This window comes from Oreochromis niloticus, linkage group LG3 (genome assembly GCF_001858045.2).
Source record: "Oreochromis niloticus isolate F11D_XX linkage group LG3, O_niloticus_UMD_NMBU, whole genome shotgun sequence".
Lineage (NCBI taxonomy): Eukaryota > Metazoa > Chordata > Actinopteri > Cichliformes > Cichlidae > Oreochromis > Oreochromis niloticus.
In genome coordinates, this window is record NC_031967.2 from 51613177 (window position 1) to 51639409 (window position 26233).

At 39.5% G+C, this 26233-nt stretch overlaps 2 protein-coding genes across 3 annotated transcripts in view; both read left to right on the forward strand.

Annotated features, from left to right (window-relative positions):
* The window catches only part of LOC100692857 (uncharacterized), a 444159-nt gene that overhangs the window by 151241 nt on the left and 266685 nt on the right, over positions 1–26233 (forward strand). The gene's annotated exons all lie outside the window — the stretch shown is intronic.
* LOC100704107 (alpha-tectorin) overlaps positions 24197–26233 on the forward strand; it is a 78188-nt gene continuing 76151 nt past the window's right edge. Inside the window, exon 1 of one of the 2 annotated variants that reach the window (XM_019360271.2) lies at positions 24197–24427. The gene's annotated coding sequence lies outside the window, so the exon portion shown is untranslated. The remainder of the gene's footprint in view (positions 24428–26233) is intronic. The other variant, XM_019360269.2, reaches the window with a different exon arrangement.

Below are 26233 nucleotides of genomic sequence, written 5' to 3' on the forward strand. Positions count from 1 at the left end.
AACACTAACACATAAGTAGTATTTATATACTATGAACATACAACATGCATATTTTTTGTACACACTGATCGCACTGAAAGTGGTTACCATGATAACTCTAACTAGTCTTGACATTAATAATTTAAGAGACAATATATCCAACAAACACAACTCGTGATATCTATAACTATTCTCTCATGTCTATTATATAATAACAAATGAACAAACTTATATGAGTGCATTAATGCAAGCCCTGTACAGATTAGAGCAACTGCACTGCACATCAGAGACTTAATCATCCTGCAGAAGAACAGCTACTGTCAGTAAAACCAGGAAGGGTCAGTCACAGAGCCCAGCACTAGATCAATAAACTTATGGAAGGCATTTTCAAAGGTAAAAATACTTTTCAGTTTGAGTTTTAAACTAATTCACATGTGATCTGTAACTATTTTGACCTACTTGCATACAGGATAAAACTGTCAGGAGAAAATGATGATATGGTCAGGAGTCATATTTAAAACACACAAATGCATCCTGGTGATTTTACTCCACTTTAAAAAAAAGCGAGTACATCATTCAAAGTCATTAAAAAACCACAGAAATAACAAGAAAGGTTGGTTAAAAGAGATGTGCTAGCTTTATTTAATACACTAAAGAAAAGACAGATTTTAGCATTATCTATGCTAAAATCACTGAGAAAGCAGCTTCCTCCAGCTGCTTTCTCAGCAGAAAGCAGTGCATTTATTCCAGTGCACTGGAACCTAAACAACTGAACCTAAACAAAAAGTGCTCTTTGTTCTCATTTTGTTCAGCTATATGAAGTTAATGACCTTTACTTGACTGTTTCTGTCATGGTCCGGGTGAGTGGCTATGTTGTTCCGGTAGCTCTAGGTTTCCACCCCTCGGTGGAGCTTCGTAGCCTCCCTATTCTCCACACCTGTTAGCAATTCAGCTGGCAGTATTTAAAACCAGAGCTCTCGGCAGAACATCTGCTAACCTTACATAGTGACAGGCCGTCAAGTTGTGTAAATCTTGTTATTCATTCTCATTATACAAATTTCTTGTGTCATAGTACCTCTCAAAACATTCACTCACATTGTGCAGGTTCTCGCCTCCCTTTTCACCGTTGGTCACTCCGCCACTCAGTTTACTTGCTCCGCCTGCCTGCCCTCCTGCTTCCTCCAACCTGCTATCAAAGTTTCTGACCCTAGCACCTCATATCTTCACCCCTTTCCTGCGTTGTGCTATAGTTGCCACCACTTGTGTCACGTGTAGCTACATCTCATAGTACTGTACTGGCTACACAGTATTCTTTACACTTATCAGAAAAGAAGTTAGTTTTTTTTTTTAAAGTTTTCTGTGTTTGTAAATTACGCTGCAATCGTGTCAATTAAAGCACATTTGGAAGTGCTCAAATTAAATTGTATACATTTGTAAATCTTACTTTATGCTTAACTGCTTTATGCAAAAGATTAAAACTCCAGGCAGAGATTACAGGTATTAAAACATGTTATTAACTTTATCTGTCAGATCGAGCTGTCTGCTTGTGCCTGCTCACATAAAAAGAGGTGTCTGAAACAATGTTTTTCCACACACCATTTTACCCACATGAGAGCTGTGAATTATCAGAGGATAGAAAAAATACAATCGTAAACTGCAACACTGTCGCTGCAAATAAGAGAAACATTGGCAAAAAAAAAGCAGAGCCTGTTTGATTAATCCTGTTGTTCTTTGTTGTGTTGTGGCTGGTTTTAAGCTCTGCAGAAAACATAAAGGACTAGAGAGTCAGGCCTATAAATCCCTGATCACACCAGCATATTTCAAGCCTCTCTCTAACCTGTCAAATGAACTGTGAGTCTGTTGCTGATCAGGTGAGAGACACTACATACAGCTGGAGGCATCTAATCACATCCCAAACCCGATGTTCAGCTTTAATCACACTGTCGATGTGTCGCCGTTGACTTGAGCTCACACTGCAGAGTGATAGTCTGCATTGTCGGCATGTCTCAATCATTCTTAGAGATGAAAAGTTAAATGCTGAAATGGGACAAAATATATGTTTTTCCATTCAAAGATAAACTCGAGGTTTTTAGCCTAATATAATACATTTTAAGCTGTTTCTGAATTGAAGTTCAAAACTCCACAACAGCCGTTACTGTCATTCAGAGTTTAGTGGAATAAGCCTGCTCTTGCTAATCAGTACAGAACAGGTAATCAATAGTTGTACATCAGTTAGCTTGTAATTAGCCTGAGCTTGATACAACTCATTGTTAACTGGCGACATCTACAGCAGCATCTTCCCGTCCCTGTTTCTGTGGGCAATTTTTATTTAAAAAAAAAACACACAGAAGTGTTTATATACTTTTCATTATGATCACCACTCAAAAAGCAGCTTGGAAAATAGGGAGGAAAAGATGTTATAACTGCTAATGCAATCAGCCATGCCCACTTACATTAATGGAGAGCTGATCCAGATCACAGTCCGTCTGTGGTCGGTGGAGTTGTACTTTGAACACAGACTGAAATTAGATAGACTGCCTGAGCACTAAGGCATAACAGAGAATATATTTCATGTGATAGTGTGAACTCCAAAGTGCTCCACATGTTCCAGTGGGGATTTATTAAAAGTGTTCTGACTTTTTCTTGTTATTTGTTGGTTTGGAAATGCCTCTGAGGCCCAGAAAAAATCCATTAGAAATAACCAGGAAATTGTTGGGAACTTCCTTACCAAGCCTAGAAAGTATTTAAGGGACTGTTTTATTTTTGCTTCAACCCAATTTCCTCATGGAGACAAATACTTGTTTCTATTAAGGTTTCTTTTAGCGTCAGATTAATTTGGTTAGGGCCATGAATGGAGTGACTTTTTCTCAACTTCTGTTTGTTCTTTTTCTTTTTTGCTGTTGTTCCTCTGGTTCTGTTTACGTTTTCATCCATCCATTGTCTTCCATTTACACAGTTCAGGGTTGTTTATATTCCTGTTTGATTTTTATTACGAAAGCTTCTGTTTGCTATGCACTTCAGGATGAATAGTCTGTGTTAGGAGCACAGAGGCCTATTTGGGAGGCTAGTGGAAAAGGTCAAATCTTTAAGGAAGCCAGCTGCATGGGCAGGTGGCTGTGCTGACAGGTTGCCCTCAGACTGAACAGGGTTTGGCAGCATAAATATATAACAGGTGTACCAACCTTGAGTTACTCTGCAGCACCATGGCTAGCCGTGAGAAGTATTGATTCTGAACTTTGAGCTTTCACATCCACAAGTAATCTGAGCACTAGAATATCTTTGAAGCTTAAGATAAAGCGGGAGCGGCTGGTCCTGGCTCAGCTTCGGCGCCTTGTGAGCTCATCACTGGACCCACTTCAGTTTGCCTATCAGCCTGGCATTGGAGCGGATGATGCCATCATTCACCTCCTACATCGTTCCCTCGCTCACCTGGAGACCGCTGGGAGCACTGTGAGAATCATGTTCTTTGATTTCTCCAGTGCCTTCAACACCATTCTTCCCTCGGTTCTGAAGGACAAGCTGGAGAACTCTGGAGTGGACCATCACCTCACTACCTGGATTTTGGACTACCTCACCGACCGACCACAGTATGTGAGGACTCAGGGCTGTGTGTCGGACAGGGTCGTCTGCAGTACGGGGGCCCCACAGGGAACGGTTCTGGCTCCGTTCCTCTTCACCATCTACACTGCAGACTTCTCCCACAACTCCACCCAGTGCTTCCTGCAGAAGTTCTCTGATGACTCTGCAATAGTCGGCCTGATCACTGATGGGGACGACAAGGAGTACAGAGGACTGACTCAGGACTTTGTGGACTGGTGCCAGCTGAACTACCTCCAGATCAACGCCAGTAAAACCAAGGAGCTGGTGGTAGACTTCCGCAGGCACAAACATCCTCCACTGCAACCACTGAACATCCAAGGTATGGACATCGAGGCTGTGGACAGCTACAGGTACCTTGGTGTTCATCTGAACAACAAACTGGACTGGACTCATAACTCAGACGCCCTCTACAGGAAAGGGCAGAGCAGGCTGTACCTGCTTCGGAGACTCAGGTCGTTTGGAGTGGAGGGCCCACTCCTGAAGACCTTCTATGACTCTGTGGTGGCCTCAGCCATCTTTTATGGTGTGGTCTGCTGGGGGGGCAGCATCTCTGCTGGGGACAGGAAGAGACTGAACAGGCTGATCCGAAGGGCCAGCTCTGTTCTAGGATGCCCTCTGGACCCAGTGGAGGTGGTGAGTGACAGGAGAATGGTGGCTAAGCTGTCATCCCTGTTGGACAACATCTCCCACCCCATGCATGAGACTGTGAAGGCACTGAGCAGCTCCTTCAGTGGGAGACTGCGGCACCCACGGTGTGGGACGGAGAGATTTCGCAGGTCTTTCCTCCCCACTGCTGTCAGACTCTACAATAAAGACTTTTGCAGCTGATCAAACACACAAACCCACACATGTGCAATAAGACTGCTATACGTGCAATTCTTCTTCTGACGGAGTTGTGTTTTTGTATTTTCCTACTCAGTTGTATATAGTATTTGTATTTCTATTTTATTCTATTGTATATAGTATTTTATTTTATTTTATTGTATTTTATTGCATTCCAGTGTTTTCTAATTTCTGCTACATAACTTTGCACTTTTGCTGTAACAAAACAAATTTCCCACCTGTGGGACTAATAAAGGCCATCTTATCTTATCTTATCTTAAATAGAGAAAAACTGTGATGTGATGCAAAGTATTCCTTAGATGTAGCTATAAACGAGTTAGCTGGATAAAGTAAAGTAGATCTGAACTCATTATACTTCAGTCTGTTATAGGTTATATCTGTTATTAATTTTCTACTACATTGACAAAAAACTGAAAGAAATGACTGCAGCGAGCTTGAAATTAGTTTTCTTTTTGCAAGTATCTCCTTCAAGAATTTGAGCCATGAACGGATGACATTGTTGACACGATCATCAGAAGATGGAAATGGGGTTCTCATCAAAGCTCCAGGTCTAAAACCTCAACCCAGCATTTTGAGTTTGTTGTTATATTTGTGATTCCTTATGGATGTTGAAAGCATGTTCCAGTATTATTTTCAGGTTGCCTTGACTTTTAAGAGTAGTTTAGGTTATTCTATGTCTTTTTAGTAATGAGTCTTTTCCTGTAACTATATGGTCTGTCTTTTACTTTCAGTTATGCCTGTGTTTAAGTCTCCCTTGTCAGTTCATCATGTTAAGTCTACGTGTGTTAATCTGTCATGTTTCATGTCCGCATTTCCACATGTTGTCATGCTCGTGTCATGTTTGTGTCTTGTTATTTTTCCTGTCATATTTTGAAGGTCTTGTTTCTTTGTTCATTGTGCTTAGTGCTACTTTTCTCTGTAGTGTCATTGTGTTTATTTGTGTCAGCTTTTTCCCCATATGTTTCCACTTCCCCTGATCCCCTTCTGTGCATATATAAGTCCTGTATTTTACTGTTCTTTGTCTGGTCATCTGTGTATCTTCCCTCCACGCCTTGATAGTTGATTCATAGTCCTCATAGTCCATTCATAGTTCTCTCAGTTCGTTTTCCTGTTTAGGCTTCAGTTTACTTTTCACCACAGTTCATTTTATGTTATTTTTGTATTCAAATATACCATCTCTCCTTCAGTGGCTGCATTTGGGTCCTCCTTTCACACTCCATATGGTCTGCTGCAGACTGTGACAACCCTGGTGTAGAAACTAGGGCAGTATGTGCATTCTGAACATCAAGCGGCTAAAAACACCCCAAACATTACATTGTTAAAAAAAGATCTGTAATGTAACAATTAGTGCTGTCCAAATTAACGCGTTAACACATCTGGAGTGCAAAATGACTCAAAATCCCTGAAATGTTTCTGTCAACGGGCAGTTTGTGCAAATGGGCAGTTGATCTGGTAGTGATGGGCAGCTGAACCAATCAATTCAATTTGGAAGATAATAAACACACAATGACCCTCTCTATGGGAAATTTGAGTATTAAAAAAATAACAAGACTGAACAGTCGACCGACAAAGTATTATGCACATTGTGCAAGAAGGAATTTTCTTTACACTGAAGCACTTCCAGCTTAAAATATCACATTGACATGAAGCATACGTTAACTCAGGGATGCTGCCAGGACTTTGGCTAACGCGTCACCCAGCTTGCAATAACTATTCATGGAGCATCTGGGACTCAGTAAGTCGACCTCGGAAATATTGACTGACACAACGGCAAGTGGATTGCAACAAACTGCAGACCTATTAATATCATTGAGAACACGCGCTTTACATAGCTTTGGTTCCTCATTTCAAGGACTTGAAGTGACTCCCCAAGACTAACAGAGAGAGAGAGTGGATAAATGTTTACAGAGTTTTTTGTTAACATGAATTTTCAAGATGTTCAGTAAACATGTTAAGTACGTATATTTTCCTTTTTTTTTTCTGAGTCTGTTTGCTCATGGAAAATGAAATTATTATAGATTAAAAATGAAGGATATTTAATTTTGATTAATCAAAATTAATCCACAGTAACCATGTGATGAATCTGATTAAAAATTGTAATTGTTTGACAGCACTGATTCAGTAAAAGGACTAGATGTTACAATCCCTGACAATACACTGCGTTAAATGGAGAAAATCTTGAGGGATGGCTGTTATGAGGAAAAGCAGCCCAGAAACTTTGCAAGCAGCACACATCGTTGTGAGCCTCAACTTTCGGTCTTTTACCCAGGCTAATCTGCCATTTTTACTTGGTTAGGTTTAGGGATTAGAGATCGATCTATATAATCATATTAAAATTTGGGACACATCGTCAGTAGTGGACCTTGGATTCATCGGGTGTTTCAGCCATTATAACTAGACAACCTCATCCAAGGAGGCCCTGACAGGGTTGATCAGGCCCCGGAGTGTGTCACTGGTTTATGTTAAATTATTATTCCTCTTCTTCTTTCTGCTGTTTAGTTTTCTACAGTTTATTCTATCTATTCAATGCAACTGAGAAATACTTACCTCTTTAACATTTATGGAGCCTCATTTCTTCAAAGAGACAGAAAAGGTGATAGAGAGAAATAAGACAAATAAGACAAGCATATATTATATATTAGTGTATACTTACCTATTAGAATATAGGTTTTTTAAAAAGTTGCATTTCACAGGATAGAATCTGTGCTAAAAGACTGAAGAAAACTATTCAAATTCTCTTTGAATTTAAGCATACATTCTTTGTGTTTATTCTCCATTTACTTCATTATATTGCATAAATGTCAGTTACAAGCTTAAATATAAGGTTGAAAAAGTGTAATTGCAGCCAGGCTATTGATCAAGTAATTGCGATTAATCATGATTAATTGCAGAAAATTGTGAGATTAATTAGTTGGGTTTTTTTAATCTATTGACAGCAACAATTGTTTTCCCGTTAAATTTTATAGAATTTTCCTGTTAACATTATATATGTGAAATACACTAACCAGGAAAGAAAATTAATTTTTAAGAAAATTTAAGTTTATTTTTTTTACATAAAAGCACTGTAAAAAACAACTTAAATATAAATTCACAAATATCCATTGTCTTAACTAATGAAACTAAATGTTCTATTAGTGTGGTCTAAGGAGCTTGGAAAGAAAAGCATCTAGACTTATTTAAGTTTTCTTCTTCAAGTTTTTCTCACCTCTCATCTGAAAAGCTTGTTCAGTTTTAAGTGCAATTGGTGGAGAGTCCCAAAGGTTCATGGACCCCCTGTTGATCCTCTACCTAATCACATGAGCCAAGGCGTGAAAACAGGTGTAGGTCACTATCAGCCAAGGTTTCAGGTGAACCCATTGTGAAACCTAGCCCCACCCTATCATGTGATTTATTGAGATCAAATGACCCAGGATGTGAGTGGGCGTTAAGGCGTCTGGTAAGGGATCTCAACACTGGATTATAGATGGCAGACAGTTGGTGTCGTAAACCACCGCCTCTGTTCAAAGACGGTCGTTCACAGTGGACATAGCTGGCTTCTTTCACTCCTCTTTCAAACCATCTATCAGATATTTGTCTTTTTATTTATAATAGTTTTTTTTAATCTGTTGCCTTATGGTTCCAAGTGCTGTCATCAATCTTTGCATTTTATTATTATCTCATAACACTTGTTTAATCAGCTACCATCTCACCTATGGACTTTTTAATTCAATTCAATTCCATTTTATTTATATAGCGCCAAATCACAACAAAAGTCACCTCAAGGCGCTTTATATGTCTGCAGTCTCAGATCAACACAGCTCTTCCCTCCTGCACTATCAGCAGTAGGAGCAGCAGCAACACCTCAACAGCAACATTGTACCCATCAGGTAAAACACAGGCTATGTTTGCTTTCCATTGTCCCCACCTGATGACAATGATATAGTATGATGTGATTCCATATTAGAATCTTGATGTATGTAGGTTGTTTTTGTTCAGCCTGGTTCTATGTGTCCCTTTTTAACTTTGAGCACCATCTCTCACAAACATCTCTGCACAGCCGTCAACAGCAGTGATCTTTGAAATCTGCAAAAATGTGGGATGCAAATTAACATTAGAGAGAGAAGCCATTGCAGATCATAGGACATTTATAAGAGGAAAAACTGTTGTAAACAACGGTGTAGACTTTCATCAGGTAGCCAATAACAAAGGGAAAAAATGTGGGAGGAAATCACCAAATCTCTATCCAGTCATAGTGCACATAGTTAACAAAGGCATCAGCTAATACTTACTGGCAACGAATGAAACCAACTCACTTGAGGTTGAGCTTATGACTCAGGTGCTGTTAAGGGTTTAATTACATATTTTACACATACAACTACTTTTTTTTAACGTATAACATTTTTAAACATACATGCAAAACTTTCATGTTCTGTATAACGATGCAAGCCTTTATAGGAACCCTTTATAGAGGCAAATGAAAAGTTAATGTCAACCGGATAAGTTTAAGTTAATAATATTCCCTCTGTGTGGTAATTCTGTAAAGTTCTTGTCTCTGTATCTCTGTTAAAATTGTTTGTTTTTCACATCCTAATTTATTCTGGTTGTCAATGGTCTCATTTGTCTAGCTTATATTGTTTCCATATTTTCTTCTGTCATGTTACTGTCATTGTCTAGTTTCAGCTGTGCTTTGTTTCCACAGCTATGTTCACTTTCCCTAATTCCTTTGTAAGCATTTATTGCCTGTTGGTTTGTTCTTTTCCGGTCATCTGTTCTCCACTCGACTACTACTGTGTGTCTACATTTAACCGCACATTTTTTCTGTGAATATTTACATGAAGCATTAAATAGATCCCACTGTACAGCATTTTTAAACTTGCATTTAGCAAAAGTGGAGGTGCAGAACTCAGGACTGTCTGATTTCACCCTAGACAATATTACACATATACACTGAGCTGTCAACGAGATGCAGGAGAAAGAATACACATGGTTTATAGAGAAGGGGGGGAGACTAATATAGAAACAGACACAAGCAGAACAGACACAGAAAAACTCATCTTCAAAGTAAAACAGGAAGCAGCCAAAAGACAAGCAAATAATACTGAAACATGAAAACGGAGACAGGGGAATGCAGAAAGCAGAAGGAAATTAAAAATCTAGAAACACACAGTGGCTCAACATAACCAACAGATGTAACAAGCACAGTGACAGCTAAGGTATCATATACTATTCTCAAGTTGAAAAGATCTTTGAAAGTAACAATAAGTCCCCCCTTTCTTACTTGGTAAGTAATCAGATATTACAGGATTTATGCTAATGTTACAATATTGGATCCAAGATTAGCTGTTTGGTCCAACCTCTGCTTTCAAAAGCATGCACCACTGAACATGTTTTGAACAAACAGGAAAAGAAATAGGATAAAACTTTATACGACTGTCATCACAGCATGTTATTGCTGTATAACTGTACAGCAATAAAGTTTGCACAAACAGTCTGTGCATTCTTGTTGTGACTATTTAGTAAGATGCCAAATTAATAATAATAATAATAATAATGCATTGGATTTATATAGCGCTTTTCAAGGCACCCAAAGCGCTTTACAATGACATTATTCATTCACGCTCACATTCACACACTGGTGGAGGCAAGCTACAGTTGTAGCCACAGCTGCCCTGGGGCAGACTGACAGAAGCGAGGCTGCCATATCGCGCCATCGGCCCCTCTGGCCAACACCAGTAAGCGGTAGGGTAAAGTGTCTTGCCCAAGGACACAACGACCAGGACAGAGAGGCCGGGGATCGAACCGGCGACCTTCCGGTTACAGGTGCCCTTCCCAACCCCCTGAGCCACGGTCGCTTTGTACAAATTGGACATTTTGTAATTTTAATCCAAATTCCAGCAAACATATTTTATATCAACACATTTGACAATGTAGATGATTCTTGGCATTTTTGACAAATTCACAGCATGTCCTGAAAACACTGCTTTTCTCACTTCCCCTTCCAACCAAGACTAGTTTCTACAAAAGCATCTCATACTACATCTCATTCTCTAATCTCAGACAATAGTGATTTACAGTTTTACTTATTTTCACATTTCTAATGTCTGTTTAGGCTTTGTTGTCTTCACATTTTGGAACAGTCGTACAAATAGGAAACACAATTTCAGTCCCCCTGATAAACCTTTAAATGAACCTATAATTGTTGTTTTCTATTTCCCTGCAGGTACGTTAAGTCTACATGCAGATAGATAAAATAGTTTATAATACATCTGTGGGCCATGTTTTCATAAGATAAACATTTGTAATGCAAATTTTAGCTTGAAAATATGTGTGCAGATATAAACAGGCCAGCAAGGAGTCCCCCCCATTTTATTAACAAACAAGTGTGATTGTATAGAAGTCTGTGAGAAAATGGACCTACTGCTCACTTGATCATTGACCTTAGTAATGACGTGATATTATTTTGTACCTTACGGTCCAATTACAATAAAAATAATGCAGTTTAATATATATGGTGGCTCTATGTTGGAATATGTTGTTGCAAACGTATGAGTTAGATCCTGTGTTCTGGGTTCAAAAACACAAGTGTGGTGAGAGTGGAAGCATTTCCAGTCATATCATTTTGCTGACAATAATGTCACCAAGCAAGAAAGTTATAGTTAGCTGGCTAATATTAATAGTTTGTTACATTAGCTCTTAAACTAATTTGAAAACCCTCAGGTAAGTCAGTTCGGGTAGTTTTGGAGGTTGGAGTTTAGTCAGCCACATCCACTATTACGCTGTTGTTGATCATAGTCGCCCTCTAAGGTGAAGCAGTAAATTACTTTCACATTTGGAAGGACAGGGTTCCTAAGGCTACAATCACAATACAGAAAACTGCAGTTGTGGCCCACCCAAAAATATTGCAAATGACTGCAATAAACTTGCTGTGTTGCTCTTTTTGCAATGGTCACTTTAAAGATGGGGGACCATGAGTGTGATAATTTGCAGTCAGTTTTTTCCCTGTACGAAAAAGATTGTCCTATTGTCCTGTTTACACTCTCATGTGACTCAGGCTTCATATAAAAATGTATTGTTTTAGCTAATAGTAGTTAGCATTAACTTACCATCAAGCATGGACATTTTTTTTAATATTCCAAATGTAGCAGCTAGATAGAAAATGTTGCTTTCTTACTAATTTTGTCACTTGCAAAAATAGTATTTAAAGCCACAACCTTGATTCTTATTGAACCATCAACCTTCTTGTCCTTAGTGAGGTTGTGTTGTCTATGTGGTGCCTATGTTGTGCTATTAGTGCAGCATTCCTTAGAAAGGAACGTTTACTTTTTTCATTCACTAATGCTGCTGGCTGCAAGTAGGTTGCAAAGACACTTTTACCAACCTGCATCAGCTCAGTGAAACATTTGAAGTGGAATTTCATGTTCTGGTACATTTGACGCATTTTTTCATTTGTTCTGTGAACCTCTGACGTTTAGATGCCTTGAACATAAAAGTTTCCAATACAAACTAAAACATGGCACACTGAAGAAGAGGCGTGTAGCTGAAAGTCTACAATGTCAAGAATCATAACAACATTTTTAACATCACTGCGGTTTCTGTTTGTAAGTTTACCATGATATACGTTGCCCCGAGAAAAGGAAATAGGTGCAGTGATTTATTGAAACATATATGGAAGTACAGTATATGGGGCAAAAACAAGGTTCATACACAGCCTGAACAGTGTTTCTGTAATTTCCTTTAGGTATCATCAGAAATATTTTCCTGTGGCACATTTAGAGCTCTACTTCATTATCTTGCTGAAAAATCAAACAATTGCCAATCAAACACTTTGGTGCGTCAGAACCCGACAGTATTTTTCTGTATTTCCAATTGTATCAATTTTGACAGGATTCTCAACAGCACTGGCTGAAATGTTGCCCCAAATCCTGAAAATTTAAACTGAAAATGTCAAATGTTTATTCATCACTCCAAGAAACTTTTAATTAACGGTTATTTTTACCACTAAATGTTTCAGTAATTTGTAGTATGCTTTATGATGGCAGTGATGGTAAAATTTTGAAGGAAAGTTCAAGTTTTGATTCTAAAGCTGCTGGTTGTAAGTTTGTTGCAAAGACACCTTTACTGATTAGTACTCGTTGTTATTGCTCATCAAGTCACCACACAATTGATAATGAGGAGGAAAACTACCCATAAAGGCAAAAACTGCTTTGTTGCAGACTGTAAAAGATTTATATTTTGCTGTGAATAATTAGGACATTTTACAGTCTTTCCTGCGATCATATAACTTGATTAATGAGTGAAATCTGGGTTTGTGCAGTGGGCACAGACTTATAATGGGGAGCTGTATGAGTTCTCTATGAGAGACACGTAGCACACACAGTCCTGGTAATCAGCACTGCACTCTATGAGCTGTCTGTAAGTCATCTTCAAGGCTACAGAAAGCTGCTGCTCAAGTATCGATGAGAACACACATTTGTAAACACATCGAAACTCTCAACGTGTGAGAACAGAATTTAAAGCATGTGTGAGTCCTTGGCATGAAATCTGCACTGATCTGGCACAAAAAACTTTGTTTCGTTTAGAAGTCACGAAGAGTCATGAAGAATCTAAGACAAGGTGATGTTGAGTCATTTGCACTGCACCTGTTAGCAGCACAACAATGCAAAGTACTTCAACCATCACATACTGTTCATATTTAAACCACTTACAGTACAAAGAACTAAAGGAGCAGAAACTGAAACTGTGGATGCAGAGTTACTGACAGCTAAAAGAGCAAAAAACAAACAAACATGAAAAACAAGAAGATAAAGAACAGCTATTAACAAGCTTCGTGTCCAAATTCATGGGCTGCATCCTCCTGAGGACCCGACCCACGTAGACCGCGAAGGCCGGGTCCTCAGGAGGTCAGGTAGGCCGGAAGTAAATGGCTGGGGAAATTGGACGGTCTAGCCTTCTGATTAGCGTCACCGCTGTCTCGGTGGAGTTTAATAAACTCGGCCATCTGCTCCTTGCTATGTAAAATATAACAGGACACTGGCGTAAATTCTTGACCGTCTCACACTTCTGTTTAATCAGTTTTCTGTTTGACGTTTAGTCAGCTGTGTACAAACCAAGGAGGAACCTACCCGGGGGATTAATAAAGTTTTATTTTATCTAATCTAATCTAATAACTTTAATCTCAGCCAAACCGATTTACTCACGAACAAACAAAACACTGAAAAAAGCCGAACAATAACATTTTTAGGTTGTCTCAGGTACTTATATACTACGTTTAACCCGAGTAGCGAAAGTCCGCGGTGATCTGAAAATGGTGTGCCGGAGTTGTGCCGTTCTCGGCGGCTTCAGTGACCCTCGAGCTCCCGGCTATCTATCGAGCTAGTGGGTAACAGACGTCTCCGAAATCGTTGAAGCACTTTTGCAAATATGCGATATCTTGATAAACCGAGCAGATATTTGATATTTACACAGCTACGTTCTCGCCTGAAAATATGTTAAAAGTTTATTTTGTGACCCAGAAACATTAGTATGAGTAATTTTAAAACTTAGTAGTGGCCGCCATTGTTGGAAACTGGAGTTTGGCTGGGCCGCGCTATGAATTCTGGGATATGGTGGGCCACGAAGGACACACCCGACCCATCCTTCAAATTTGGGGAAAAGGAGGACGCATTTGTCGGATGCATTCGGAGGAGTCTACGAATTTGGACAGCCTTCGGTGCATCACTGTGACGTAATCGGTCTACAAATACGGCCTCAGGAGGATGCAGCCCATGAATTTGGACACGACCAATCATGATACAGACAAACAGCAAGAATGTAAGGACAAATATAAATATCAGCATGTATAGTAGCTCACCTTTGAGAATAGCTTTAATTAGCAATTATGCTAACGCTGTTAACATTAAAAGTGATACAGTAATCCTCTGTTCTGGTCAAAGAATAGATGATGTGATTTAACAGCATGGTATTATAAAGTGTTGATGTGCATAAATTCATTGTTGAAAAGCTTCAAATGTAAGAATATGGCAGAGCTATACAGCCTGTTACCAGCCAGTTAGCATAAGGCCACTGTATAGTGAGAATTTGCCCTGCTGAAGCTGCATATTGAAATCTTTTATCTTTGCTTGAGGCTATTTTAGTGTTGCTGGAGCAGGATTCAACAACATTGACAATGAGATTCTTTTAAAATGTTGAGAGCTTGAGGTTTGGCCTGAGTGCAACACTGTTGTTGTTGTTTTCTTTTGTCCCAACAGGAAACTGCTATTTATTATCAGCTCACTCAGTTGTGTCATTAATCAAGGACAAATTTTAGGCCCTCTTTTAATTTTCATTGTATATGCTGCCCTTTAGCTCCATCCATCCATCCATTCGCTTCCACTTATCCTTTTCAGGGTGGCGGGGGTGCTGGAGCCTATCCCAGCTCTCATATGGCGAGAGGTGGGGTACACCCTGGACTGGTCGCCCTTTAGCTCAATCTTTTGAAAATATTCACTGTCAATATTACAACTGCCCGGTTTTCCTTGTATTAGATTAAGAATATTGTGAAGGGAGAGTTTAACCAACTGAAAGCGATCCCTAAATTAAGTGAGTTTCCTCACTAAAGGATCTGGAAAGAATTGTCGGCATCTTTTCTTTGTAACTGTTGACTGGAGAACTACAACTGCTTGTACATGAGAGTTGCAGGAGATGCAGTAATCCAGTAGATTTTAATTTTAATGCTGCTGGTTGCAATTAGGTTGCAAAGATAGCTTCCTAACCAGCAAGTGGTTTTTCCTGCTTTGGCACAGTTGAGACCTTTTATTTGTTTTTAACCTGTTATGTGAACCTCTGAAGTGACAGGCCTTGGGCATAAAGGTTTCTATTGTTACCAGTAAAACAAACACAACACTGAAGAAGAGGCATGTAGCTGAGTCAAGAATCATACCAACATTTTTAACATCACTGCAGTTTCTGTTTGTAAGGTCACGTTAACTTCAGTGTTTTATTTACAACTGAGTAAATCAGTGGTGGTTTATCGGCCTCCAAAATACAATAAGGACTTTGTGGGTGATTTTGCTGACTTCTTGGCTGAATTCATGCCAAAATATGATCGTGTTCTTATTGTTGGCGATTTTAATATTCACGTGTGTTGTCCTGATATGCCCATGGCGAAGGGCTTTTTAAACCTTACCCAGATAGCAAGACGACATTGAATCTATGTTGATTTTTCATCCGAACCGTCGTATATGGTCGGGGTTGAAATGCCAATGTTGTAACAACATTGAAATACTGTGGTAAACCGACGGTCTTACTATAGAGACGTTGTAACGATGTTGATTCACCATTGTTTTTTTGTCATTGATATTTGATCTATTTATAGTCGACCAGGTGACAACAACAACGTGGAGAAAACGTCTATTTATAGTTGACGATCATTCGGCTCCGGTCACCATCAAAAACCATCGATTTGTAGTTGAGCATTAAATTGCACTGCAACTGATCAGGTATAAAGTACCAGAGAAAGTAGATTTATTGTTCATTTGTTATCAATGACTTGGTCTAGTTCACCAGCTTTAAAAAAAATCATGTCTACGTGCAATTTATGTATAGTTGACCGGTAAATTAAAGCAGCGATCACTTGGACTATTCCGCAGCACCCCTCTCACATTGGTACATCCCCCCAGGTATTCATTGTCTTCTACAGTAGAGCGGGACATTTGATTTACTCTCCGGAGACCGGAGGAGGCATCAGGTCATGCACTGCACTGGCCTGCACCACGATTAGTATAAGGTAAGAATGAATGATTTTTTTTTCCTACTCGTTATTTCCATGTTTGCATTTGAATAACAGTAAAAAAAACTCGTTAATGTTGTACATTAACAAGTTTTTTACTGTTATTTACGAGCCCGAAATTGTGTCTACTTCTTACAATCCGGCAACAAATAAACTGCACTGCGAACAAAGTATATCAACAAAGAAAACATTTTCGTTTCATAATTTCTTCGTTATATTCCCTTACAAAGCTAGCTTTAACGCTTCGAGTTTTCCTTTGTTCTTGCCGTGGCCTCGGCGCTTGACCCAGACTTTCGCTCTGTAGTTGCTTAGTACTACAAAAAAATTCTAAATCTGTGATATATGATTGATAAACGTAAAGTTAACTGTATAAACGTGTTCAATGACTTTGTTACTTTTGATGATTGGAGAGCACTCGTTTCAATTCGCACACGAAAACTTTAGACCCAGTTTGAATGCCCACGTGACTGTACGTTGCACGGTCACCTAACTTTACGTTGCACGCGTACATGACTTTCCGTTTGTGCCTTGAATAATGAATAAGGCTACGTCCACACGTACCAGCGTATTTTTGAAAACGCTGATTTTTCTATGCGTTTGCACCTTTTGTCCACACGTAATTTATGTCTGGCCGTACATTGTGTTTGTATTTCCAGGCACATTTCACGAAGCAGAACGCAGTCGTCAGAGATATCCACGTGAACGCTGTGATACGTCTGACCTTCAGTCCGAAGAAGAAACCCAGACCAGTCTTAAAAGAAAGCACAAGTAAAACCCTTTTATTCACAAACATATCTTTGATTGTTAAGAATTTATGATCTTGTCTTTTATACATATCTGTGGTGCTTGCATACTGCAATATCACCACATAATATAGTCCAAAAAGTGGAAGTTTGTAAACTTTTTAAAAATGCAAAGTCGTGTACACTTGTGCACTTCAAAAATTCATTGTATACTGTACCTTCTTGCACGTCTGTTTCCTGTGTGTGTTGTTAGAAATCAAACTAACTTTAGGAAACAATATGCCAAAAGCATATTTACAATTACTTAAGACCGTTTTTAATTTCTTTTCTTTAGACCAAATCCCCTGTACACATATACGGACTCAGAGGATGAGCAGCCTACAAAAAAACTGTTTCCCCAGGCCCCTCGAGTGAAAATACCAGGTAATATAATACTGTCTAGTGTCTGTGTACATATCTGTGTCTGACACAAGGAAACTTTTTTTGACAAGTTGTCTGTATTCTTAAATACTTAAAAAATTATCTTTTTCTGAACAGCCCTCATCACTCCAGTCTGCCCCCCAGCCCACTGATAGCAACCATCATAATGCCCCACCCAGCTTCCGGTACCTTTCGCCACTCCGGCACAAACCGACACAGCTTTGCGATCTCGCCAGCATGCAGTCTGATGTCTTCCCTATAGATGGTATGCTTTTAAAAAAGTTTTAAAGCTGCATCACAATGTCATTGTACTCTTATCTAAAAAAAAAAAACCCAATTTATACTCCTGAATGTCATCTTGTTGTGATTTTTTTTTTTTTTTTTCCTGCAGATTCCAGAGACTCTGTGAGGCCACTATTACAAGGCAAGTTTGAAAATCTTGGAATTTCAGTTTACATGGTATAACAAATATATGTGACAGGCAAAAACTAGTAAACACTTTTAGCAGTTACAAGAACTAACAAATGAATATCCAACAAAAGGGAATAGAAATACATTGTACTGCCAATACTTTGGTTTATTCTTTGTATGACTTGAAAATCAGGCTTTAGGGAAAACTAAATGACATGTTTCTATCATCAATTACATGAAGTAAACACACAAGCACTTGCATACACATTTAAGACATGAGACACGCTAATTCCATCTCTTAAAATGTGTCTATAGGTGAGACGCTTTGCGTTGATTGGTGCTGCTGGACCACACTGGAGGTGCGAGTCCGCCGTGTAATGGTTTATGCCATTACAAAGGAGCTGGCCTCTGTACTCAACTGGGCAGGGGAAAAAAACCAAGGACCAGACAAAGCAAAAAAGGGCATTTAAAGAGACAGCGCTGTGCAGATGCATATTTGGTAAGTTTTACTGTTTATTGTAGTTTTATGAGCCTAAAGTGAACAATAAAGGGATCAATTGATGTGCTGGGTGCGTTTCACATTTCCTATGTTTTTTTTTTTTTTTTTTTTTTTTTTTTTTTTTGCTATATTACTTTGTCTTTCTTAATAACAAGACTTTCATGTCCGGTTAATCTGGAGATGGAGTCTTTGGTCTTCGGCTTGTTTTGTCCTCGGGTTGTACACTTTGTACAGCCCGAGGACCCCATGTTTTCTTTTTCTTTTTTTTTTTTTAAAGGATACACGGCACACCATGCTAAGACATATCACATTTTCAGCTTATAGCTCTTTGGGAATCAAATGCAGCAGTTTGCTGATTTCCGCCTGGTGACTTTCATGTTTATCAGCCTAGGAGTTTACATACTTTCTCCCTGCTGAAGACAATTAATAAGAGCTTATTCATGTGCTCTAATTCCCTTTTTTTTGTCTTTGTTTTTTTTTGTGTGTGTGTGTGTCTATTTTTGTCCTAGATGGCCTGGCGCAGCAGGTAGGGGCGAACTCTATGTCTGAGTTGGTCTTTGCTCAAGCAGTCCAGAAATGGCTCAGATATGCTCCAGATCGTACGGGTGGCGCGCAGGACACACATCATCCATCCCCATCCCGGAGTAAATAATAAAAAGTGACGTGAAACATAGAAATGTAAATAGGAAACTTTGTCTTTTAATAAAGTATTTTGCAAATGATACATGTCTATTGACCTTTTTTGGTTGGTTTTTTTTTTGGTTTTTTTTTCAATAAAAAGCAACTGTGCAAAAGAGGTGGAAAATTAACACCATAGCTCAACAGTGTTTCAATATCAGAATCTGACATTGTTTCAATGTCAACAGTGTTAGAAAATATAACGTCGAATCAATGTCAGGTTTCAACATTGATTCAACATCAAAACCTGACGTTGTTTCAACGTTAAAAATGGGTGCAAGAGTGACGTTGGGTCAATGTCACACTTCAATGTTGCTTCAATGACGTCGCCTGATATTGACTCAACATTGTTTCAATGTTTCCTTGCTATCTGGGTATTGATTCGTCTAATCTGGTGCAATGTGTGACAGGTCCCACACATGAATGTGGACACACACTTGATCTTGTTTTATCTCATGGCTTTTCTGTTTTTAACATAGAGATTTGTGATGCTGTGTTTCCTGACCACAGTCCTGTGATGTTTGACGTTCCTCTTGCCTGTGCCTCAGTTAAACCTCGCGCTGCTGCTCAGCGCTGTCATGTTTTTAACTCCTCCACTGCTGAATACTTTTCAACAGTCTTTGACCAGATCTGTCAGATCCCGGATTTTTTATGCAGCCAGACTGAGGAACTGAGCTCATGGTTTTATTCCACCTGTCGGACTGCTTTGGACACTGTGGCTCCATTAAAAACCAGGCTGCCTAAAACTAAATCTGAGCCCTGGCTGAACGACATGACCCGAGCTTTCAGACGCGATTGCCGTCGAGCTGAGCGCAAGTGGAAAAAGGACAAACTACAAGTGTCATTCCAGATGCTGAAGGACTGTTGGCGTCAATATCAAAGAACTGTAAAAGATGCCAAAAGAAAACACTTATCTGACATTATTTTGTCAAACTGCCACAACCTGCTTGTTTTATTTAAAACTATTAACTCTGTTCTTAGTGCACCATATACTGACTGTATTGAGCCCTCATCAGAAGCCTGTGAATTTTTTTTACACTTTTTTATTGAGAAGGTCTCCTCCACAAGGGCTCAAATCTGTCCTTGTGCTCATGACCCCTCAGCAGAGCAGGAAACAGAGACTGTCTTTGACAGGTTTGAGCCTGTGACTCTGTCCTTTCTAAAGGAGACTGTTGGTCGTCTTAAGCCTGCAGGGTCTCCAAATGATGCTGTCCCTCCTCGACTTTTAAAAGAGGTGTTACCTACAGTTGGTCCTTTGGTTCTTGAGCTGGTAAACCATAGTCTGATGTCAGGCGTTGTCCCTAAAGATTTTAAGCATGCAGTAGTCAAACCCCTGATTAAAAAACCTGCTCTTGATCCTACGGTTCTTGCAAATTACAGGCCTATCTCCCAACTACCTTTTCTTTCTAAAATTCTTGAAAAGGTAGTTTACAGCCAAATAATGGCCTTCCTGGAAAAGCAAAATGTGTTAGAGGTTTTCCAATCTGGTTTTAAACCCTTTCATAGCACTGAATCAGCCCTTTTAAAAGTTTTTAATGACATATTTTTAGCAACTGATGCTGGGGACTGTGTTGTTCTTGTGCTTTTAGATTTGACAGCTGCGTTTGATACTGTGGATCATGCCATTTTATTCTCTCGTTTGGAGCACTGGGTGGGCATTAGGGGCACAGCACTGGAGTGGTTTAGGTCCTACTTGGCGGGGCGAACTTTTTGTGTCAGTCTCGGTGACTATGTGTCGTCCTCCGCTCCTCTCTTGTGTGGTGTCCCACAGGGCTCAGTTCTAGGCCCCCTCCTCTTCTCTTTATATCTGCTTCCTCTTGGTTCTGTACTGAGAAAGCACGGGATTGCTTTCCACTGCTGATGACTGTCAGATCTATGTCCCTCTAAAGAAAAAAGGCAGATACCTTACACAGCCATTACTTCAGTGTCTCGACGACATTAAGGCTTGGATGTCTGTTAACTTTTTAAAATTCAATGATAAAAAGACAGAGGTAATGGTTTTTGGTAGCCCCACTGAGACCCCCAATGTGTATGTAGATTCCTTGGCCCAGTATGTTAAGCCAACTGTCACAAACCTGGGGGTCAAAGTGGACTGTGATCTGAAGTTTGAAAATAAGATTAAGGCAGTGGTAAAATCTAGCTTCTTTCACCTCAGGCAGCTGGCAAAAATAAAGTCAATTCTTTCACGGCAGCACTTTGAGACAGTGATCCACGCCTTTGTTAGCACTCGGCTGGATTACTGTAATGCACTTTATATTGGGGTCAGTGCATCATATATTAGTCATCTACAGAGGGTGCAAAATGCCGCAGCTTGTCTTTTAACTGGCACTCCAAAGTTTGAGCACATTTCCCCTGTTTTAGCTTCACTTCACTGGCTGCCCATTTCTTTTAGGATTCATTTTAAAATTCTTTTATTTGCTTTTAAAGCTCTCCATGGCCTCGCCCCATCTTATCTTTCTGAGCTGCTACAGCCTTATACACCCACCCACTCTCTCAGGTCAACTGATCAGCTGCTCCTGAATGTACCCAGGACTGGGCGTAAACTTAGAGGAGATTGTGCTTTTGCTGTAGCAGCTCCAAAACTGTGGAACGAGCTTCCTTTAGAGATTAGACAGGCCAGTTCTTTACCTGTTTTTAAGTCACTCTTGAAAACCCACCTCTTTACCCTGGCCTTTGACACCACGTGAGATGTTGGTTTTTATTTTTATTTTATTTTTATTTTTATTTCAGTTGTTTTTAGGTGATTCGATGCTGTTTTATCTTGTTTTTTATTTTAATATAGGGCTGTTTTAATTTTATTTATTATGTGTTTTATTTATTTATCTTTGCTGTTTTCTGTTATTCTATTGTTTTAATGTATTTTCTGTACAGCACTTTGTTCCTGTGCTGGGTATTTTAAAGTGCTTTATAAATAAAACTGGATTGGATTGGATTAGTCTCCTTAATGGCAAATAATTGTCCTTGAACTTTCTATCATTATTATTGTCATTATTATTTTATAGTATTGTTCTGTTTATTTTTATCGTGCTGCTAAACTAATTTCCCCTTGTGGGACAATAAAGAAATTGAATTGAATTGAATTGAATTGAAATGTCTCACTAGAGCACATGGTAGACTGAGCCATCCTATTTGCTTCATTACCTGGTTTTCATATGTGTTCGATTTTTTTCTTAACCATGAATTTTGAGATAAAGCTAACATTAAAAATAATTTTTATAAAAGGAGGAAAAAGAAAGTTCATTTACACCGATGTTGGTGTTTCGGTCATATAATGTTTAACTGTCAAAGGCTTGTTAGACACTAAGAAAACTAATACTGCTCATGAATGAGACTAAAGTCAGGAAGGTGTCCTTTACAACTAAACATGTTAATAACACCTCCACATTTATATCATAGTTTATGATATAGCACGTGTATTTCAGTAATAGCCTACTTATTTCAGTGTAGTGGTGAACAGTCACACAGCTCACGTGGGCGTTATCTGTAAATGGCCTGTATTTATATAGCACTTTTACTAGTCCCTAAGGACCCCCAAAGCGCTTTACACATCCAGTCATCCACCCATTCACACACTGTATCTGTGATACTCCTTAACTATAATTTAATCATCTTAACTTCAGTTAAACATTCAGACAGTTCTTTTGCAATAAGAAACATAAACACTCATACCATCGGTAAGTGTCCACAGTACCAGCTGTTTAATTCGCAGATGCTTATGCAGTAACCATGGTAACCACAAACTCTGAGTCTGTATTGACACAAGTCAGACAACAATTTTACATATATGATCTTAAGACAGCCACTATACGTGCTGGCCTCATATCAAATGTGAACGCAGACTGAGTCTATGTTTGATGTTTGTTTTATATCTAATCTTCCTCTCACACATTTAAACAGCAACGAGTCTGCAGCTGAGGGAATATAAACTCCAATTGTCTGAACAGGTTTGATCGTTACTGAAAAGCACCACGTTTTCACTCAGTCTTTTATTTACAGCATGATGAATGAATGATGGAGGAAATCTCTGTGCAAACAGTGCCTGGCATTGTCATGCTGGGATAGTTGGCTGCTCTATGTAAGGTCTCCTCTTTACATATGCTGTGATAGGCTACTTGCATTTGACTGAACTCTCAGGTCTAACTTGATGTTTTGATAATCACAGGGCCATTAATGTAGGGCACAATTGCTCACAGTTACGTCAAAAGGAAATATTGTTTGGTATTTATGATTCCATACAGTATAAATGAAGTGAACCTGTTACAAACACGTTTACAACACATGATCATATTTTATTCTCTGGATGGTGAAGGCTTCAAACTTTATATTTATAGAAAATTGTGTTTTGTTCCAGTTTAAAAGCCAATTTGTCAAATATCAGTGTGATGACTCCAGTTTCACAGATGAATGAAGAAGCATGAAGACATTTGTTTTATCTTTCTTTGTATAACAATGTACAACACTGTATATGTTTTGCAGATTTTACATATCATGCAGCTTTCTGTCCAATCAGAGGTGTTGAAATGTCAGCTGACTGACCCTGTCCAACATGCTTGCACGTATCTCATCAATTTTGCCCACTATATAGGCTGTACCTCAGGAGGTTGTGCAGGTCGCCTACTAACCAGAAGGTGGGCAGGTCGATCCTAGTCTGCTCAGGGCTTCATGCCAAGTGACCTTGGCCAAGATAATAATTTCATGTTGCTCACATATGAATGTGTGTCAATGTTAGATAGGTAGCACTGAGACCCAGCATAGAAAGAAAGTTCTGTACTTTAATAACCAGTGAGATCTGAGTGAGATGTGAACACAGATTTATAAAGAGAAGCTGTTCACGATGGACCACATGTAGCACATCGATTTCCAGGAACCAGCAATGCATCATGTGACTAACCTTTAAGGCATCTTCAGGTTGAAGAATGCTGCTGCTCAGGTCCTGATGAGGACAAATGTATGAATGCATCAAAGCTGTCAAAGTGTCAGAACAGAATTTTAAAATGGGGATGTATTTGCATTAAATGCATCACTGGGTGAGGCCAAACATGTGTTTCTTTAACACTACAGTCACAAAGAGTGTGAGACAAAATGTAGATTCAGTTGTATCACAGCTGTTAGCAGGACAGAGACCTTTAAGAAGACATGAACAGCATTATTGTTAAATGTCTTTAATCCTGCAGTGACAAACTTATTTCAGTGTTTCCTGTTGCTGTTGTCCTGTTTGTGTAAGAAGAGGCTGAATAAGCATCCATCAGTGGGAGGTTCCCATCAGGTGTCTCCACCGTGGACTCCACCTCCAACCCTGCTCTCCAGGATCCACATAAAGAGAGACGGACGGAGAGAGCAGCGTCCTCTTCACAGAGACACCAACAGAAGAATCACCAGAGAGCCTCCTGAGCAGCAGCCTTCATCCTCCTCATCCTCCATCAGAGCTGCAGGTAAGACGAGCTGCACACCTGGACTCTTGCTCTGCCTCTTGTAACACATCAGGACGGCTCAGTGGACACATGTCAGAGCTGAACAACACATCAGTGTTAGGACTGTTAACAGACTGCACAACAAACACATCACAGACAGATGAAGGTGTGAAAGCTGACGTTTAGTGTTTTATCCAGATGTTAAAAGCTGAGCTGAGTGTTTTGGGGCTGGTGGTCATCATTCCTCCTGTTCTTACTGGACATCAGGAGATCCTTTCCTGATGTGCTTGGAGCACAAAGCTCCACAGAGAATAGATTTGAATGTTTGTCTAATTTATCATTGTTGGAGACAAACTTCCTCAAACTGAACTAAAACAGAAACATTTGATTTGGGCCTCCAACCTGTTACATGGATACGACAGTGCTGTTGGTCTGTTAGTGTTTCCTGTCAGGAACCTCGCTTACTTTCAGTTCCAGCTGAGCTCAACATCCTGGCTTTTTATGCACTCACACTTTTATTCACTTGTTTTATCTGATTTATTATTTATTGTTTATTTACTGCCTGTTTTTATACAGTGTATATTTGTATAACTTCTGCAGCACTTTGGTCAACAGGCTGTTTTAAACGTGCTGTATAAATAAACTCTGACTGACACATAAAGTAAAGCCAGCTTTGCATCGTTGGAATAATTTGGTGAATTTCCAACAAGCTGCTGACTCGCCCTCCTGCCCCTCCCTCACTTTTCTTCTTAACAAAGCTTCTTATGTCCATCGCTGATGAGCTTCAGCTGGTCAGCAAACACCAGTTTGTCAGACTTGGACCAATCAACACTGTCAGCTTACAGGTGCTGTCGGAGGAACGCAGTGCTGTGATTGGTTTGTGATGATTGGGTAGTCTGGTCAGAGACGTGAGTGTGACTTCTGCCCAGATAAACTGTGACACCTGAACACATCTTTACTTTAATAAACATTTATTTTTATACTGGAGCCCCGAACGCCTCAGGCTGAAGACACGCCCACCTTTATTTAACCTTCAGAGCTAAAGAAAGCTGCTGCTCAGGTCCTGATGACAGAAACCTGTGAACACGTCAAAGCTGACAAAGAGTCCGAACACAGTTTGATGAAAGTGTGAGTGCGTCACATGAAGCTATGACAACATTGCTCAGTGGACACAAAAACACTCAGAGGGGTTTTTGTGTTTTTTATGTTGTTAATGTGTGATGTTATATAGAGCTGATCATGTATTATGTCATCTATAAGTTTGTCTTTGTATCACTGCTGTGACAGAGTGTGTTTGTGTATAATTTGACACATTAAACACTTCAATAACTGATTTTTGTCTTCTTGTTTTCAGCAGAATCACAAACACAGCACGGGTTGGTTTTCCACAGAAACACAGCTCATGTTCATGTTTATGCTCGAAGCAAATACTGAACTCTGTAAGTCAAAAGGAAATAATGTTTGGTTTGATTCAATTCAATTCAATTCAATTTTATTTATATAGCGCCAAATCACAACAAAAGTCGCCTCAAGGCGCTTTATATTGTACAGTAGATAGCACAATAATAAATACAGAGAAAAACCCAACAATCATATGACCCCCTATGAGCAAGCACTTTGGCGACAGTGGGAAGGAAAAACTCCCTTTTAACAGGAAGAAACCTCCGGCAGAACCAGGCTCAGGGAGGGGCGGCCATCTGCTGCGACCGGTTGGGGTGAAAGAAGGAAAACAGGATGAAAGACATGCTGTGGAAGAGAGACAGAGATTAATAACAGATATGATTCGATGCAGAGAGGTCTATTAGCACATAGTGAGTGAGAAAGGTGACTGGAAGGGAAAAACTCAATGCATCATGGGAATCCCCGGCAGCCTACGTCTATTGCAGCATAACTAAGGGAGGAT